Genomic DNA, 14,000 nt, shown 5'->3' with positions numbered 1-14,000 from the left:
AGAAATATCAAGATCTATTGGTTCAATTCTGATTTTTTCTCTCTTTCACAACAGTCATAGTATCAAATGGAATCATAAGTGCTCTTCCTTGAAAGAAATCTGAATTTCTTACAGCCATGGAAAATTTTCTTTCCTGCTTAAATCTTACATTGTAACACCAAGTTATATTTGCTTTCTTTTTTTGGGAACACTGTACAGGTGGCTGGAGAGCAAATAGGACTAAACCTTGAGAGGCAAGTTGAGAGCAGATGAGTCAAAAGAATTGCCTAGACGAGACAAAATTTTTATTTTAAAATATTATGTCCTTTGTTTTTCTAGGCTAATATGGGGCATATGATTAACCCAGCAATGTGTGATGCTCATTTATTGGATGACTTTACGAAGAAGTTGTATCCATTTCCCATGTATGAATGGAACAGGGGATGTTACAGTGACCAGTGAGGGACTGTGACACAGAGCAATGCTGAGAGGCAGTGTACATTAGGTTTGTCACAGTGCCACACCGCTGCGATGACACAGCTTCCACACAGGAGCTGGCTCCTCTCCTGCCAGCTCAGAGCTCAGGCACAATGAACATGTGTGTCTGCCTGCACCCATCTGCTCAAAGTCTCTCAGATTTCCCCAGGTAAGAAAATGCATTATGATGCAGAACATACAGATTGCTCTATGAGTCCTGGTTCACATTTGTGCAAACGTTACTGATTCCCATAAATTCCTGATTCATCTTTAAAACAACAAATCTTCAGTTAAGTAGCTGAAGCTCTGCTCCTAAAATACTGTTCTCCTACTGATTTTCTGGAATTCATGTGCAGTTTCCTTCTCCTGTAGAGTGTGGAGAACTTATACTTCTTGATTTGAAGAGGCTATTTAGGAATTGAGTAACAATTCTAGGATGATATGAAGCCATTTATGTCTTTCCTGCTGGGTGCTTGGCAGTGAGCATATGGGTTAGGCCATCTTGTGCAATGCACAACTGTGTATTAATATACACAGAAACAATCTGAGCTGGAATTCCAGTTCCCCACACTCCCCATCTAAGAAACATAAACGAATCCTAACAGAACACGATTTTGCCCTCCTGATTATACCAATAACCATCCCACATCCTCCACACTATTCTTTCAATGGGATAAATTTTCCCACTAAAAATCTGCAGGAACATTCTCTGTTCATCAAAATATGAAACCAAGTGGCTGCTGCTGCTGCTTGAAAAGCATGAAGGCTTTGTTGTGAACATTGCTTTAGTATTTACAGGGGAAAGGAAAAAATAGGAGCCTTTTAGAGAGGTTTAACTCAAATTCCCCTCTGCAACAGTGTTGCCTCCAGCCTAAAACCAATGTAGTTTTTGATCCTAAGCCTTGCAATCTGAAGTTATCCTGTGGTTCTGCAGTTGTGTTTATTTTGGAAGATACACAACAAATAACAAGAGGAAGGATATATGAGATAACACGGAGAGCTATAGGGAAAGGGGTTGCAGCTCCAAGGAGGGGGGAACTATTTGCATGTGGCCTCTGAAAACCAAAAAAATGTCTGTAGATAATATTTGCTTTTTCTGTGCTCCCTTGGGCAAACAAAAATAAAGGGCAGAGGGAAATGATGTTTTTTCTAAATTATAGCCCTGGGTTACTAAGGATCAGATAATGTTTTAATCAGTTGATCTACTGAGGAGGGGAGCAGAAAGTTTTAGCCTCAAACTCTGGAGAAGGTTGTAGAGCAGACAGGAAATCCACACACTGTAAATGAGAATCTGCTGTGAGCTGGGTGAAATGCTCAAGTTCTCTTCTGGGGGGAAAAAAATACCCACCATCTGAATTTGCTTTCATCTCAGTTGGAATGAAAAGTTAGAATTCATACTCCCCCATATACTAAGTATTCCCCAAAGTTGAGTTTTGGGAATACAAAAGTGGCCTTATCAGAACATTTAATTTGGGTGAAGTCATAGCATTTTGTCTTGATAAAGTCAACAGTCTTTTTTTCAGCTTTTGATCTGGAAGCTCTTTGACAGAGAAAATGATGGAAGCCTGTTCTCTGAAGGATGTATTCCTCCCTCAAAAATCTCATGGATTGTTTTTTCAAGCAAGCTGGGGCAGAAGTTAATTGGAATATAGCTCTGCAATGATGGCCAGCTTCACAGAAATCCAAAAGCCAGTAAAGCATTTTAGTAAAAGGCAGTGAGTGACAGAGTGAGAGCAGCTTGAAAATCCTTAGTGCCAGCAAGGATGCGACATTTTATACACATATATATATTTGTGCTACAGTAGAATGAAATTGATTGGAAAACTGCCATATTTTTGAATAACATTTTAAATGAGTGCAATTAAGCATATAAGGTAAAAGAAAAGGCTTGTTAGTACCTGAGCAGTTAATTGTGACTGGTGATTTGCTTTTAGTGGTAACTAGCATTTGTTCTCCGGAGGTCAGCTCCTCTAGAAGATGCCAGGATAGCCTTGCTTAGAAGCCAACACCCAGGAGTGAAAAAAAAAAGGATGGAAGCATTACAAGTAGATTAAATGTTCATCAGTGCGAACTGGGAAAGAAAGAGCAAGAGAAAATGTTATTCTCCTCAAGGGAATTATAAAGGCAGCAAGCTAAGGAACCTGTAAGCAAGGAAGAGCAGGGTTCTGACTAAGAACAACTGAAAACACATTATCTCAGCCCAAAAGGTCCACCACTGCTGATTTTCTTGAAAATGAAATCAGATGCAGATCCAAATATTCACTAATAATTAAAGAGATTATTAAAAAAAGTTGTGTGACTAAATGCAAGAAAAATTTCACAGGTGAGCGGGTAAAGAAGAGGGGACTATTGGCCACAGCTGATAGAAGTAAAGTGCGCAGAAAAAAGAAGAAAGAAGAGTGATGAAAACATTGATTAACTGTAATTGAGCTCTTAATGGAAACAGATTAATTTCAGGTTCTACAGGAGAAAGACATGAAATATCTACTCTATTATCTGGTCTGATACTGAGGAGGAAGGCAGTTATTTTAAAGGAGATTCATATGGCTGATAGGGAGGAAGGAAGTAAGGACAAGTTTAAATTAAGACATGGGAAACCAGGGAAGAACAAAACAACAAACACTGTCAAGGAGATGGACTAGGCGACCTAGCAGGTCTTCTCTATCGCATGCTTCCTCTTTATGAAGAGAGCAGGGTCTTGGTAGCAGATATGTAAGATGGCATGTTAATGGCAAACTTCAGCAGACTTGTCCTGCTGGAAAGAAATAGTCTTCTTCTCTGCAATCTCTTTAGAATAATGAAAAAACTAAAATGCAGCTCAGAGTTCAAGCAAATCAACTCTTTAAAATACTGGCAATGAGCAGAGGTGCAGCTTTTCTCCTCTTACTGTTTAAGTGTAGTGGTATCTGAGTTGAGAATTATTTTGGTGTTTTTCCAGCTGCTTTGTACTCTGCTGAGAATAACCAGAATAATTGTTTGGGCTGATCTGCAGTCACTTTGCACACAAGCCACACTGTCCATCATGGGGCTTGCATCCAGTTTGTCTTTGTGGGTCACACTCCAGTAGTTTGCTACAGAGCCTTACACTGGGAGGTACCTCAGTCCACCACTTTATGGAATCCTAGAACAGTTTGGTTGGAAGGAACCTTAAAGATCATTTAGTTCTAACATCTCTGGCATGGACAGGGACACCTTCTGCTAGATCAGGTTGCTTAAAGCCCTATCTAACATAGCCTTGAACACCTCCAGGGATGGGGCATCCACAACTTCTCTGGGCAACCAGTTCCAGTATCTCATCACCCCCACAGTAAAGAATTTCCTCCTAATATAAAAACAAAACCTACCCTCTTTCAGTTTAAAACCATTACTGCCTTGACCTATCACTGAACTCCTTGATTCAGAGTCAATCCCATCTTTCCTACGAGTCCCCTTTAAGTACTGGAAGGCCGCTATAAGGCCACTGGAGCTTGGCTAAAAACTCCAACTGTCTCAGTCTGTCTTCATAATAGAGGTGCTCCAGGACCCTGGCCATCTTTGTGGCCCTTCTCTGGACCCATTCCAGCAAATCCATGTCTTTCCTATGCTGGGGGACCCAGAGCAGAGTACAAGGGAAGAATCAGCTTTTTCAACCTGCTGGGCATGCTTCTATTGATGCTCAGTGTTTGTAAACTTCTCAGTCAGTTCCCCCAGGGTCTCTGAAAAGTGTGGAGCTGCCACAGCTCCCCGGTGGTGCAGCTGACACCCAGCTCCTCCAGTCTGTCCCTTGCTTGGACAAATCTCAGTAGCAAACTAATCTGAAACACCAGGATCTCCTACCAGAAAATTTGTGAGCAAGGTGGAGGCTCAGGCTAATCAGACTATCTGTTGCAGATAATTTGTCCAGCTTTAGCTTTATAAACAGTATGTAATCTGCCTTCTACCACTGTGTGAGGGTGTGGGACACAGTGAGTACAAACACAACTGGAAAAGCCTCGATACATACTGTCTTGTAATCGACTATGTCCTAGAGAGGGAAAGAATAAACATTAGCAAACAATTCTGACTTTCCCCTAACCTTTGCAATGAAATCATCCTATAATTTATGGTTTGATTTTTTTAAATGACTTTTTATTGGATGAAAAAGCTCATGTGTGCATAAAAGTTCATCAGTCAAGAACATGTATATACACACAACTCCTAAAGACTAGGCTCCTTTTAAATTTTTTCTCCATAAAAAAATAGAGAATCATGAAGAATGTCTTGTATATGAGTTGGAATCCAGACAAAAGTGGAAAAAAATGTGCCCTTTTTGCATTTTATGGCATTCTACTATCTTTTTAAAGTTATGGTTTTTTGTGTCAGCACTCAGCAGATTTTAGGTGAGATAAAGTGTCCATTCTTTTCTTTTTGCCTCCTTTTTTCCACCATAGCATCTGGGATCTTAAAACCTAAAAAACCCCTTATGATTTATCAACCCTGATTGTCTTGCAGTGGGGTTTCAGAGAGATCATTAGCACACTCAGACATAAAGCAGATGTTCCAGTGATGACAGGTCAGCAGAAGGGAGTGTGTTTCTTTTTACCTCCTCCTTCTTTCTTATTCCTTATCGAATCTCATTCCCCTCAACACATTTGTCATTTACAAGGGTGAGATGTTTGTTGGTGGCAGTGGAGGGGCAGGAGCAGCTCTTGCAGCATGTGCACTGTGAAGCCACCTGTGTTCTCTGCTGTGTCTGGCCGTGGCACAGGAACTGTGGGTCAGGATGGTTGGGAGCACACAAGGATTAGCAGCCCTGCCATGGATACACAGGTGAGTGGCTGTGTTTATGTGTCACACCTGAGAAAACCATCCCACCACAGTACCTGAGAAAAACATCTCAGCTTCTGTCCTGGCTTCATGTCCCAGCAATGAGGCCCTTTCCATGAGGCTGTTCATTCGCCAGCTGCCTGGGTGGAAAAGGCTCGTAACAATTCAGCTTCTGAAGCTTACTTTGCTTATTTAAGCAAAGTATTATTTATGAAGACTTTCCTATAAAAAATAGATGTCCTCTGGCCTGAGGTAAGCAATAAATGCTCTAAGTTATGTTCTCAATCAAGAATTAATCTGGATGACTGGACAAGGGAGTAAAGAAAGGAAGAAACAAAAGCTTCAATTTATAAAGAAACATTTTCTCCCCAGCTGCCTGGCAGTCTGTGTTGGGAAGCACAGAACATAGGGCACATCTGAGTCTGAAAAGGCAAAGAAAAGAATTGTGATTATATCTAGAATTTTAAAACATTTTCTCTAAGAAAAAACTCCAAGGAAAAGAAAAGATGAGAAATATCCCAGATAGCCATCTTGATAAGAAACATTTCCCAAAGAAAAACCAATGGAAATCCTGCCAAATCAGGATCCTTGGTGCCTGGTTATATATCAAATCCTTCTTCTTTTCCCCTTAAAACTGTGCTGTGTGCAAGGTTTATTTTATTCTTGTCATGGTAAATAAATCCATGGCTGTTTTCTATATTAGGAGTGAACACCAAACCTTAAGTACAGTTGCACCCATTTTAAGTTTCAGTATATCTGCACACATAATTTTAACAAGACATTTACAACAGAAATGTCACACAGAGGCATCATATCTCCCGCTACATTTTGTTTCTAATGTGAGGAAGCCAGAAATGAGCTAAGGTAGAATGCTTATCAGCTTCCAGCTTCCAATTTCCCTTTTCAGCTAAGAAAGATGTGGAAGACTTTGAGAAGAGCTGAAGAGCCCACAGCTGCTGTTCTCCCATGCCAGAGCCAAGATATCCACAGACACAATCACCCTCCCATCACTCTTTGTATGGAAGGAAGGGAGGTTTTGGTAGCAGCTCTCGCTTTGTGATGGCAATGGGATGGTCTTCCGTGCTCCCAAGTCTTTTATAGATGAGCATTGCCATTAAAATCAGAAACCCTTCAATCTGGAGTAAGTCCTGTGGTTTTGTGAGTAACCCTGTGTTCTTTATGGCTAATGATGTTGTCTACCTTTATCTTAAAAATGAAATTATAAATGTATTTGATGAAAGCTGCAGCACTGATAGAAGGCTAGGTTCTTGAAAACATTCAATTTTGTGAGGTTCTTTGACTACAAAGTAATTTCAGTGTGAATCAGAATTAATGTGGGTCACATTGAGTGAATTAACAACTAAACAGACAAGAAGTGATGACAAATTTTTCCTTGGAAACAGGAGAACATTGGCAATGGAGTCTCATTACTGAGCAGGTGTTTCTCAAGGTATGCAGTTCTACTCCCATATTATCTCATTTTTTAAATCAATAATTCCATAAACCCCACAAACATTCCTGTAATATTGAGATACAATAAATACTGATATAATAATGATAGAAAACTTCCTGTTCACAGACCAAGTGTAAGAAGATGAAGCAACAGCTGCAATTGAGACACAAATTTTGGAGAGTGATGATGGCTAAATAGCTAGCAAATCAAAATATCTCTCATATGAATTTAACATAGTGTGTAATTAATTCCTGCATAATTGGGTGCTCAGGAGAGGCAAATAAGCACTGAAGCATGAAGAATGGCAAAATCCAAGGACAGTATAATCTTTGGGTTCATCATGATGGACTGTCAGCCCAGTGCTTCCATAACTGTCTTGTTGGGACCACTGGATTTGTTTCAAGAGTGAGCAAGGAGAGGTCTCTGTCCAAGTTTTTCCAAAGTGTTTTTCACCATTTTCCAACATAACTTCTCCTCCACATCCATTCTGGTGACACATACAGCTACCAGGAATAGTTGCTGCAGATGGTGCAGGAACAAGTCAATCACACATGGGAATGTTTGAAAAGCCAGTTGCTAGATGGACTGCAGATGTTGTTTGTTTGGAACACTGGTAGCTCTTCTCCTCACAATTATTTCAAAAAATACACCAAACACTGATGTGAACAGCATAATTTTTTAAATCAATACTTTTGCTTTGCCATAGTTTTGTTCTATATTAGACATTTTAGAAAGGAACGAAAAAGTGACTGCAAAGAGAAGCTAGAGTATGTCAGGAAAAAAAGAGGAAGATCCACAATGGGGAAGGCTAGCTTTTGTTTTCCACATTTTTAAAAACAAGTAGAATTTATATTTCTCACAGAACCTTTCCTTTGTCTGGCATGCTTATGAGAAAAGAAAAACAAGAACAGTATGCACGAAATTGTACACTGCAAATACTCTATGCCTCACAAATGGAAAAAAACCAAACCTATCACTGTAGATGTTATTGTCTCATAGTTTGGTTTTTTTCTCTTCCCTGAATGTCATTGTTCCAAAATTAGTTTTTTTATGAACAAACAAACTTATAAAACGTGTAAATTTAGGAGATAATAGGTTTTTTTAGGAGATAATAATTTTACAGATAACACATTAATTTAAAATAAACTTGTAAATTTTGCTTTAATAAATATTAAACATTTGAAACATTGAGCTTTCTTTTCAGAAATAGGGTTGGTTTTAAGCAGTTAAGTTGAGTATCTTATCAAGAATCTGATCCAGATATAACTTGAATTTTAGAATCTGAAATCAACTTCTTGTTTAAAAATTTTTAATGACAAACTTATGCATTTGCTTGAACAGAGAGTGGTTTTGAACTGCATACCACTCACCTGCATGGGACAAATAAAAGTCAACCCCAACCCTTGAGAACTGTAGTCTGAGGGAAATTCTACACATGCAAGAGAAGTTGATTGGATTCTCTGTATGTGTATTTCCCCATCACTAATTTACACCAAAGAAGAGTATTTTCCTTTCCTCTCTCGCCATTCCTTAAAACTCACAGTTGAGCCTGAAGGTGGAAGATGTCACCCTCCAACATAATATCTGTCACAGGTGAATGAAGCTGTGAGGCTGTTGTGGTGCTGGTATCTCAGAGTCACCACCTACACAAAGAGTCTTTTCCTCTCCAAGCATCCCCAATGCCAGTGACTTCAGCAGTGACTACAAGCACTTGGCTTGCTGGAAGTCCATACCAAAAAGTATCAGAATTGGCCAGTTATAAAATTGGTTGCTACTATTATGGCTGTGGCTTTTGTAATTAGTTTCAGGACAGGCAGAGTTTCTGATGCCGAGTTGCTCCTGACAGTGTGCATGAGGCTGAGTGGGTAGCACCAATGTAAATCATCAACCCTGCTCTCAGCAGGGATGCTGTTGGTGTTCCTCACTGGAATGTGCACTGGGGCTGTGCTCTGTGAGCAGCAGCCTGTATCTGTTCTTCTCAAGTAGAGGAAAGAAATGGCTTTGTGGAAGAAGCTTCCGCATTACAGACATTCCAGTTGTTCCTTTGAGCCACAGCCATAACTCTCTCCAGATGTAACCCTTCACTTCTCCCTCTTTACAAGTTTATTTTCCTTGTAAGGAAGAAAAACATGGAAAAGATTTTTGGTGGGTGTAAACCAAACTGAGAAGTACTGAATGTAAAGAATGAAGAGGGCTTTATACAACATTTGGCAACAGCCAGACAGTTGAGCTGAGTCACAGACACAAAGCCATGGAAGGGCTAAACCCCATGAGATGCATCTGTCTAGGTGAAACTCATCTTCTTGCCTATTGCATGGGAGAGGAGTATGTGTGTGCTGGTGCAAACACAGAAAGGGAAATCTTTGCCTAAATTTATGGCTTGACCAAGGAACTCTGGCCTCTGTAGCTCCTGCTACAAATTTTGGGCCAGACTGAAATCTGGAGGTTTTGTACACATCCTGCCTGGGAGGGTTCAATCATAGCAAACATGTATGCACAAGGCTATGGCAGACCTATAGCTCTTATGCTTCTCTGTAGATGTTCTCTAGAGCAGGAAGGAGGTATGCAGTGAAAGCACTCAATTTTCATGTTTTTCAAGTGTTCTCCTGGTAAGGGTATGGTGATAATTCTGGATTTCAGTTTAAGTTTTGAGCATAGGCATGTACCTTTCCAGTTTTTGTATGAAGAATACTTCCTAGTTTTCAAGGCTGGAGAGTTCCTGCAGCTAAACCTATGTCCAGGCATGATAAGAAAGTAAAACACCTTTAGTTCCCCCACCTGGGAACTCTATCTCACACTATGACTTAAGAGCAGGGGTAAAGGGAACACAATCATGTGTGCTATTTTGACCTTTTGGTGAGTAACAGCATTGTGGTAAAAGCTGAAGTGCTGATTGAGCTGGGATACCTTTTACCAGAAACCCCCAAACTCTGCTCTGCTCCCAGAGGAGCTGTGGGTGCCCAAGCATGTTCACAGCTGTGCTGTTCTCCAGAGAACCAGCTGAGCAGAGAAAAGAGTTGCAAGAACAAAGTGTAGACCCCAGGAGAAATTTGGGGTTGTTTTGGACTTCGGTCTACTGGATGGAGAAATCATAATAGCAGTCTCAAAATAGTAATTGTATTGACTCTGCTGCTGTACTGTTGTTCTGTCTGGCCACATTAATGAATGGAAAAATGTGGGTTTATTTTCCCTGAAAAAATATAAAGCACAGCTTGTCAAGGGACCTCGAAGCAGATATTTAGCTTTTCCTGAGGTTGCAGGTAGGATGGTCATATTTGTACCTTTAATAACAAGCCCAATGACAAATTGTAAATTCAAAACAGATCAAGTAATTTCTGATGCCAGCAACCTTGGGCATCTCCTAGATACTGTCAAATGTGGCCTCATACCATTAACTTTTTCTTCCCCCAGAAATCCTCCTGAGGCTGTCAGTTTGCAGTGTGGGCCTGGTGCCCAGAGCTGCAGCCTTAGGGCAGAGGTCAGCTATGACAATAGCATAAGAGCAGAAAACACAGAAAACTTTACTCATCAGTGACACCAAAATTCATTTTTGAGAAGTCCCAGGAAGTTACCAGGGAGCAAATGAAGACCTGCTGCTGAGGTGTGGTGGGCACCTGAATGCCACTTCAAAACATCTCAGTGTAGAGCCTGCTGTCTTGGTATGTGTGAGATACAGTAGCTCTCTTCCAAGGACAGGCTGAACTACTGATTCAATGATTCACATTTGAAAGAAAACTCTGCACACACAGATGCAGTAGGCCAGGATTATTCCATATTTTATGTCAACACATAGATATCCTACAGAGCCTTGTTTTTCTTTCCTTCCCCCCACTTCTATATTTTTTGGTCTGGTTTATGTTTAGATTCTTATTGAAAACATGTGAGAGTATCACAAACATTAATTTGGCTGCCAAGACTTAGGTCCCTAAAGCCATATGTAGGTATCTAGGGTGGCTGATTTTCGGAGATCAGAGTTCTAAGCATGGCAGAGCAAAGCATTGATTTAGGTGCCTACATAAAAATGCAGTTGCTTGTTTTGAATGGTCAAGTTAGAAAAATTTTTCCCAGGATATTCAGGACATTGAACATGAAAATGGTGAAACTTTGAGCATTTGGCAAGTTAAATATTTAAATGATTAGCAGAACATGGCAAGGCTGTAAACTTTCCAAGACATTCATTGGGGATCTCAAACAACATAGCTGGAATTCCAGGCTTCTTCAAGTTAATTTATTGGCAAGGGATTACTTTTGGACTGATTGTTAGGAAACCTAGGGCTGATTTAAGAGAAATTTAGGATCTTAGTTCAACAGAGTAATTTGGACCACATACTATTTGGGGCAGCCAGCTCACAGAGGTATCCAGCCTTAACACTGCTGCTTCTACTGCTGCTGGCTGTAGATGCTCACGGGCTATTGCACAACCTCAGAAGTGTATCAGCAGGAGCACTTCATTGCCAGAGTTTTTACAACTGGTGCAGAATAACTCAAAGTCTGTGGGAGGCACAAGCCACTCAGCCTGTTTAGATGGTGCCACACACTGACAGGCTCAAGAAAGAATCAGAGGAGAATGGGACACTACATGTGTAACAGCCTCTTGGGCACTGTACTGCCAAAAAAAGCAAAGCCACTGTACCGCCAAAAAAAGCAAAGCAAGTGAATGCTGGGATTAATTCAACCTGTCAGGATGTGAACAACAATTTACTCCTCAGGAGAGGACAATAACTGGTGATGGGCATGTCTGGGGAGAGACATATGCATCATCTTTCCCACAGCACTATTGCCACAGGTGTAGAAAAGGACACTGGACACCTGGGAACTACAGGACAGCAAGCGCTGGCACTCAGAGAGAAGATATCTTCTTGAAGTTCTAAATACCCACGCTCTGAGCACTTTGTAATACAGAAGATGCAACCCACTCACTTCTATGAACTTTCTAGAACTTTACAGACCACAACTTTCCAGTCCCAGGAGATTGCTTTACTCAGTTGACTGCAGCCAGACCCTTCTATTCTCTCTGTAGTCTCTCTGCATTGTACCATGCTGTGAACCACAACACAGCACAGCCAGAGCAGAGCATGTAACATGCCTGACATGAGCTCCTGAGCACCACCTCTGCCTGCTTGTCTCCCCTCCCTTGCACACCAGTGCTCTTCTGAAAAGTGGCCTTGGGACAGGATATCCCAGTGGCACCCAGTTCCTCAGCCCCCAGCAAGGCAGGGAAAATAGCCCAAGCTGATGCCTACTGTTTCCTCCTTGGCACCAGGATTGAATGTTACCAGATGGGCTCAAGGGAGTTGCTGGAGAGTAAACCCACAGTGGTCATTTCCACTGGCTGTAACTAGGAGAGATGCCCTGGGTTGCCTTGATGGGCCAGATGACTTCTATTTAGGTATTACGATGCCCAATTTAGGAATCCAGAATAGGAAGTCTGCTTGTGGCCCTGGCATGCTATGTCCATTGCTCATTATGCTGCTCATAATCGTGTCATTGTTTCTGTATGGTTCTCTTTTATTACATCCATCTGCTGCTCCATATTTTATATTAAAAGTGCAAGCCTTCTGTGCCACAGATTTACTCTGTGTCTAGCACATAGTAAAGGCATGCCAACACCCAAATCCTGCACTTCCCCCACAGGTTGTGGTGGAAGCACTGAACAGTTGAACAAAATAGTTAAGACAGTAGATCATGTGGAAAAAGGCTTCATTCCTCCTTAGAGCACCAGCATTTGAGGGGTTGGTCAGCTATGTAGAGTGGCAAAAATACAGGACTTGGAGAGAGATTGGAGTAAGAGATTGTCTCTATTCAGCTTTTAAGCTGTAGACATCATTGGAGTACATGGAGAAGAAGAGACAGTTTTTACAAAAGCTTTACATGCCATCTTTACATCTGTGGCACAAGCTGGCCAAAACAAAGAATTGCATTGTTAACACACAGGCTCCACTGCCAGCCTCTTCCACTTTATGGCAGCTTTGGATGCTGATATGAAGTGATCTTGTTCTGTTTGACAAAATGCCATGCCTAGGCCAAGACTGTCAAGTGTTCTAATGTTTCTGACTGCTCACCTTCAGGCAGATCCTGATTTTTTGGAGGGCACCCAGGGTTTCAATGCCCCAGTCACTTCATCTGTAGCCACTCCTTATTTGAGTCAACACACCAGCTTGGCTGTTGCTCAGAGACACACATTTTCAATTCCTTTAAATCCTCTTCAGTGATCTGATTCATGGTTACTTGTGCATCTGTACTCCCATTCAGGGCTGTGCATCTCTTCTGTTACAGAAAGAAAAAATGCAATAACCTGGTGTGCAGTAGAGCAAAGACAAGACACTACATTTCTATCTCATTGACGAAAATCTCCAGAGTAATTCTAGAGAAGCCCTATATTTGACATGTAATTCCTATATAATTCTATGTTCAAAAGAAATACAAGGGGTTTTTTAGGGTTCATGGATCCAAAGCTGAAAAGATTTAATATTACTAGTTCTTCCCACCTAAATGGTTCTACACAGCAGCTTGGAAAACTATTATTTGTATTAGTTCAATAGCTTCATATATATTGGATTGATGAGAATGGAATAAGCAGGCTTTTTTCCCTGCAAGCCTAAGATGAATAGATAGCTCAAATCACAGTATCCATTACTACTTTTTTCATCAGCTTGGTTTTACTTTATTTTATCACTTATAAATGATGGGCCAAATAATGCAAGCATAAGCAGCTAAAAAATAATCCTATATGGTTTTATGGGTGTGTGGGGAAAGAAAGGGAGCAGTCACATGCTTCTCCAATAGAGGTACTGGAACTTGCAGCAGCTGGTCCCTGGAGGCTGATGTTACTCAGCACTGATATGGCCTTTTAAGCTTGCTTCAGCCGTAGAGAAATAGGAGAGTCCTGGCTTCCACCTGAGGAGTTTATTTGCAACACACATCCAGCACTGTTATTTGGTGGCCCTGCTGCAGATGAGGAAGCAAGGGATGAAGTGCTTTCCCAAAATTACATGAAGTTTGTGGGCAATCCCACTGCCCAAACTCAGCCCAGCAGCCAAGCACAAGGCCATCCCTTCCCTCCCATATCTCCAATGCATTATGGGAACAAACTGAAGGGCCTGGGGTGGTGATGAAGGAGATGTTATAAAGATCCAGGGTACATATTACATGGACAGCTCTGGGGATTGGGCCTGCCTTAGCAGCCAAGGGGAACAGGCAGAGCTCAACTAGTAAAAGGTTGTTTTGAGAGGTGGTCTGCAAAGAATGGGCAAGGACACTGTTCTGGGACATGGGGGATCAGTCCAGAAACAAAACTGGGGAAGAG

This window comes from Agelaius phoeniceus, chromosome 1, assembly GCF_051311805.1.
Source record: "Agelaius phoeniceus isolate bAgePho1 chromosome 1, bAgePho1.hap1, whole genome shotgun sequence".
NCBI classification, from domain to species: domain Eukaryota; kingdom Metazoa; phylum Chordata; class Aves; order Passeriformes; family Icteridae; genus Agelaius; species Agelaius phoeniceus.
This window is presented reverse-complemented; position numbering follows the sequence as displayed.